This window comes from Salvelinus namaycush, chromosome 35, assembly GCF_016432855.1.
Source record: "Salvelinus namaycush isolate Seneca chromosome 35, SaNama_1.0, whole genome shotgun sequence".
Taxonomy (NCBI): Eukaryota; Metazoa; Chordata; class Actinopteri; order Salmoniformes; family Salmonidae; genus Salvelinus; species Salvelinus namaycush.
The window spans coordinates 9,748,777-9,755,455 of record NC_052341.1 but is presented as its reverse complement, the minus strand read 5'-3'; the positions used below and the strand labels follow the sequence as shown (position 1 = coordinate 9,755,455).

Genomic DNA, 6,679 nt, shown 5'->3' with positions numbered 1-6,679 from the left:
GAGCTCGCCAAACATCATTTAAATTATGATTGGAAGAAGGTGCTCTGGTCAGATGAGACCAAAATTGAACGTTTTGGTCAGATACAGCATCGGCATGTTTGGCGTCGAAACAGAGATGCATACAAGGAGAGGCACCTCATACCCACAGTGAAATATGGTGGTGGGTCAGTGATGCTTTGGGGCTGTTTTAATTCCAGAGGTCCAGGGGCACTGGTTAAGATTGATGGCATAATGAATTCCACCAAGTATCAGGCAATTTTGGCTGACAATTTGGTTGCCTCTGCCAGAAGGCTGGGACTTGGCCGTATGTGGACTTTCCAACAAGACAATGACCCAAAACAGACCTCAAGATCCACACAGAAATGGTTGTGGGAGCCTCCCGGGTGGCGCAGTGGTCTAAGGCACTGCATCGCAGTGCTAGCTGTGCCACCTGAGATTCTGGGTTCGAGCCCAGGCTCTGTCGCAGCCGGCCCACTGTACATACATGTGGAGGTAAAACGGAAGCTAAACAAAATGTTTTAGAGAAGTATAGAAAAGTATTACTCTTTGTAAAAAAATATATATTGGATTTAAAATTCATTTAAAATAATAGTGGGGAAATGTGATCAGGGATGAGTAAGACAATATCAGGCATCTTGGAAGAAAGAATCCAGGTCCTTTGTCATTTCTGCTGCCACCTCCTGAGACAGGTTCCCTGGTCCTGGTGTGTCCTGGGCGTGTTGGGGGGTTGGTGGCGGGGTTGTCCTCCCGCTTCACCTCCACCTTCACCCCAGCCACAGGACCACCTAACAGCTTCTGGCTCTCCATGAAGTATTGGCTGGGGTGATTGAGTGAGAGCCCAGAGTCCTCAATCTGACAACACAAAACAGAAAAAAGTTTTGTAAGTTGTCAGACGGTAAAAAGAATACCGGTTCAAATGTTAATGAGCTAGAAAGAGTAGCGATGGTCAGCTTTGACAGACATGTTAGAAAGAAAAAAACTCAGCTTCAGTTATTTTATAATTTTCATTGTACTGGTGTAGTGAAATGCTGCAATTCCTCCCTCATCTTTCAAGCCTGGCTGTGTGATTGGGATGGAACACACCGGCTTTGAAGTCTCCCTGATTAGTCTCTCTCCTGCCATCATCTTGATCATTGTCCAATTCCTTTGTCTAGCTAGGAAAATGCTAGCTAACTACTAGACTGTATTGGAAAAAGCACGGGGGGGGGGGGGGTAGGTACACCTACATATCTCAGCAGCCCTTCGATGGAAATAGACTTCTTACAAAAACAAGAATCAAATAAACAAGTTCAGTACTGATCTAAGAAAAAAACATTATCTCTCCTGCTTACTATCCTGTCTCTGTTCACGATCTGTCCAGCAAACTTTTTAAAAACTTATTTTTTTTAGGAATGGGGGAAAAATCTCAGAGCCACAGGTTGCTGAGTAGAGAGATTTCCATTACACCCTGATCTGTCTGTTTCACCACATTACAGCAAATGGCACTTGGCCTTCTGGCTGTGAAAAATGACAAAATGCATAAACATGCAACAATCAGAAACAGAGATCAGAAACAAATCAATCTTTGAATGATTTCGCTGCAGCCCCCGCCCCTTCCGCCCCCTCCCCCCCCCTAATCCGAGGTGAAGCATATCGGAGTGCTCCACTGGACACTATTTCATCACTCTTTCTATTGTTTGATTTATCACCAGTGTAAATATTTAATAATTTAAGTATTCTATTTTGACCTTTAATAAACGCTGCCAAGGACGGAGGAACGACTGCGATCTATCTGTACAAACCCACAGATCTGGAACCAGGTAGGACATTTGGCAGAGTTTGAATTCTCCCAGTCCCAGGTAAGGGGGAAATGAGTTGGTCGTCTTTGTGTCCCATGATGACTTAGAGATGAGTGGCTGTAGATTTGGGGGATGGCCCAGACCCCCAACACAAAACAGCTATGCTTTGCATATTCATGTCACAAACGTGCAGTTCGGACGACAGCACCAAAAAATGAGTCATAAATTTCATAAATTCACGAGTCAGTCAGAATTCACTGAAAAACACTTTAGAGGCATTGAAATCATTCTCCGTGACAATTTGAGTAAATTAGAACACTAAATGAGAGGAGAAACAATCACCACAAATATGACTCATAACCCTTAAGCTTAGTAGCAAAGTGATGAATTGCAATGGTGGACTAGTTTAGGGACATTTATGATACTATCTATTCTAGTTATATTGGTATTGTAAGTAAGACAACTTTTGTTGTAAAGAAGTTACATAGAGTAGGAGGCCAATAACAATAATTTAGGCTGGTAACCAGGAACAATGTGACCCCCCCACAGTTGTAGCTAGGTCACAACAGACAGTGTCCTTTGCCTGTCCTCTCTTCACGAAGTGAAGTGGCTTTCATCGGGACCGACTTTCATAGTGACTTACTCTCAAGTAACAAAAAAAGGCTAGCTAGTCTAAAACCTTATTGAATCAGATTGATCAGAAATCTGTCCCATTAAAACATATTGGGGATTAAGGTATGAAGTCTTATACATGTACTCTCTCTGGGTTATCAGATTGAAATGTGATTGAGGATATTAACTGCATCTGAATAAACTTTGCACCGGAGCGATGGCAAATACATCACATCAAAGACCGCTCCCTTCTCTCCTTCTCAGACTCAAATTAAACTGTCACATAGCAGATAGTCAACATTTCTATCTTGGTGCTATGTTCCCACATTCTCACCAGGATTCTGGCACTAAAACTGCGTTGAATGCTGAGGGACAGGGGCACGTGATAAAGAAATAATCCTGACTGACATCTCTAGATTATTGCCTTCACACCGAAACACTTAAAACACCAACTCTCTCGATTCTGTCAGTTTGTAGAGTGTCCAATTTGAATAGAATAAACAGAGCAGCACGGAAAATCTGACGAATATTGTCAACATGTATTGGATAGACCAACTTCCCAAACTGCCGCTTTTATGGCTTCCCGAAAATAGCACATTACCAAACCCCGTGATTTAGCGGTATGTCAGAGAAATCGCTATGATCAACGTACATAACAGCACAGACATAAAGAACAATGAAAACATGTTGCTCCACTTTGTTTTCACATCCTCCGTCTTAAATAGGGATATTAATAACCTTGAACGTGACTGAAACTGCTGATCCAAAGGTCCTCCACTAAAATACATTAGATCAAATAAATACTCATTAAGGCCTAAATTAATCTAAAATCTCATAATAAACCCATACAATTTAAACGGCTATGACGACTAATGATGGATGTGAGTTTGGTGCTCCTCCAGAGACTTCATGCATGAGATGCAGGGTCCTCCCCAAGGCCCTCACAAAGGCGGGCAGGCCGCCCCAATTACATCCGTCCCCGAATGAAAGGCGTCCTTACACTGTGTGACAGCTCAGAGTACTTCTGGCAGGTCAGTGAATTCCCTCGATCAACTCCAGGATCAGAAAACAAGAAAGGAAAGTAGAGCGAAAACAGAGATGAGAGGTGTTGGGAGTTAAAGAGATCTTCAATTATTATTTGTATAGAACAGGAATGTTGAGGATTTGACGTTAACCAATAGCATTGGCTAGACGCTATAAGCAGTTGCAGGAATAATTATAATCAAAATCAAATCAAATGTTATTTGTCACATGCGCCAAATACAAAATACAATTCACCTTGCTGTGAAATGCTTACTTTCTACAAGCCCTTTAAACCAACAATTTATTTATTTATTTCACCTTTATTTAACCAGGTAGGCAAATTGAGAACACGTTCTCATTTACAATTGCGACCTGGCCAAGATAAAGCAAAGCAGTTCGATACATACAACAACACATAGTTACACATGGAGTAGAACAAACATACAGTCAATAATACAGTGAAAAAATAAGTCTATATACAATGTGAGCAAGTGAGGTGAGATAAGGGAGGTGAAGGCAAACAAAATATATATAAAAATAAATAAAAATATAAAAAGGCCATGGTGGCGAAGTAAATACAATATAGCAAGTAAAAAAAACACTGGAATGGTTGGTTTGCAGTGGAAGAAAGTGCAAAGTAGAGATAGAAATAATGGGGTGCAAAGGAGCAAAAAAATAAATAAATGAATACAGTAGGTAAAGAGGTAGTTGTTTGGGCTAAATTATAGATGGGCTATGTACAGGTGCAGTAATCTATGAGCTGCTCTGACAGCTGGTGCTTAAAGCTAGTGAGGGAGATAAGTGTTTCCAATTTCAGAGATTTTTGTAGTTCGTTCCAGTCATTGGCAGCAGAGAACTGGAAGGAGAGGCGGCCAAAGGAAGAATTGGTTTTGGGGGTGACCAGAGAGATATACCTGCTGGAGCGCGTGCTACAGGTAGGTGCTGCTATGGTGACCAGCGAGCTGAGATAAGGGGGGACTTTACCTAGCAGGGTCTTGTAGATGACCTGGAGCCAGTGGGTTTGGCGACGAGTATGAAGCGAGGGCCAGCCAACGAGAGTGTACAGGTCGCAGTGGTGGGTAGTGTAAGGGGCTTTGGTGACAAAACGGATGGCACTGTGATAGACTGCATCCAATTTATTGAGTAGGGTATTGGAGGCTATTTTGTAAATGACATCACCGAAGTCGAGGATTGGTAGGATGGTCAGTTTTACAAGGGTATGTTTGGCAGCATGAGTGAAGGATGCTTTGTTGCGGAATAGGAAGCCAATTCTAGAGTTAACTTTGGATTGGAGATGTTTGATGTGAGTCTGGAAGGAGAGTTTACAGTCTAACCAGACACCTAGGTATTTGTAGTTGTCCACATATTCTAAGTCAAAGCCGTCTAGAGTAGTGATGTTGGACAGGCGGGCAGGTGCAGGCAGCGATCGGTTGAAGAGCATGCATTTAGTTTTACTTGTATTTAAGAGCAATTGGAGGCCACGGAAGGAGAGTTGTATGGCATTGAAGCTCGCCTGGAGGGTTGTTAACACAGTGTCAAAAGAAGGGCCAGAAGTATACAGAATAGTGTCGTCTGCGTAGAGGTGGATCAGAGACTCACCAGCAGCAAGAGCGACATCATTGATGTATACAGAGAAGAGAGTCGGTCCAAGAATTGAACCCTGTGGCACCCCCATAGAGACTGCCAGAGGCCCGGACAACAGACCCTCTGATTTGACACACTGAACTCGATCAGAGAAGTAGTTGGTGAACCAGGCGAGGCAATCATTAGAGAAACCAAGGCTGTCGAGTCTGCCGATGAGGATGTGGTGATTGACAGAGTCAAAAGCCTTGGCCAGGTCAATGAATACGGCTGCACAGTATTGTTTCCTATCGATGGCGGTTAAGATATCGTTTATGACCTTGAGCGTGGCTGAGGTGCACCCATGACCAGCTCTGAAACCAGATTGCATAGCGGAGAAGGTATGGTGGGATTCGAAATGGTCGGTAATCTGTTTGTTAACTTGGCTTTCGAAGACCTTAGAAAGGCAGGGTAGGATAGATATGGGTCTGTAGCTGTTTGGGTCAAGAGTGTCCCCCCCTTTGAAGAGGGGGACAACCGCAGCTGCTTTCCAATCTTTGGGAATCTCAGACGACACGAAAGAGAGGTTGAAAAGGCTAGTAATAGGGGTGGCAACAATTTCAGCAGATAGTTTTAGAAAGAAAGGGTCCAGATTATCTAGCCCGGCTGATTTGTAAGGGTCCAGATTTTGCAGCTCTTTCAGAACATCAGCTGACTGTATTTGGGAGAAAGAGAAATGGGGAAGGCTTGGGCGAGTTGCTGTGGGGGGTGCAGTGCTGTTGACCGGGGTAGGGGTAGCCAGGTGGAAAGCATGACCAGCCGTAGAAAAATGCTTATTGAAATTCCCAATTATAGTGGATTTGTCGGTGGTGACAGTGTTTCCTATCTTCAGTGCAGTTGGAAGCTGGGAGGAGGTGTTCTTATTCTCCATGGACTTTACAGTGTCCCAGAACTTTTTTGAGTTTGTGTTGCAGGAAGCAAATTTCTGCTTGAAAAAGCTAGCCTTGGCTTTTCTAACTGCCTGTGTATATTGGTTCCTAGCTTCCCTGAAAAGTTGCATATCACGGGGGCTGTTCGATGCTAATGCAGAACGCCATAGGATGTTTTTCTGTTGGTTAAGGGCAGTCAGGTCAGGAGAGAACCAAGGGCTATATCTGTTCCTGGTTCTAAATTTCTTGAATGGGGCATGCTTATTCAAGATGGTGAGGAAGGCATTTAAAAAAAATATCCAGGCATCCTCTACTGACGGGATAAGATCAATATCCTTCCAGGATACCTCGGCCAGGTCGATTAGAAAGGCCTGCTCGCTGAAGTGTTTCAGGGAGCGTTTGACAGTGATGAGTGGAGGTCGTTTGACCGCTGACCCATTACGGATGCAGGCAATGAGGCAGTGATCGCTGAGATCTTGGTTGAAAACAGCAGAGGTGTATTTGGAGGGCAAGTTGGTTAGGATGATATCTATGAGGGTACCCGTGTTTACGGAATTGGGGTGGTACCTGGTAGGTTCATTGATAATTTGTGTGAGATTGAGGGCATCAAGCTTCGATTGTAGGATGGCTGGGGTGTTAAGCATGTTCCAATTTAGGTCGCCTAGCAGCACGAGCTCTGAAGATAGATGGGGGGCAATCAGTTCACATATGGTGTCCAGAGCACAGCTGGGGGCAGAGGGTGGTCTATAGCAGGCGGCAACGGTGAGAGACTTGTTT

General features: G+C 43.8%; 1 pseudogene; it reads right to left on the bottom strand.

Moving 5' to 3' along the window:
- Positions 1–626: 626 nt before the first annotated feature.
- LOC120029394 overlaps positions 627–6,679 on the bottom strand; it is a 114,373-nt pseudogene continuing 108,320 nt past the window's right edge.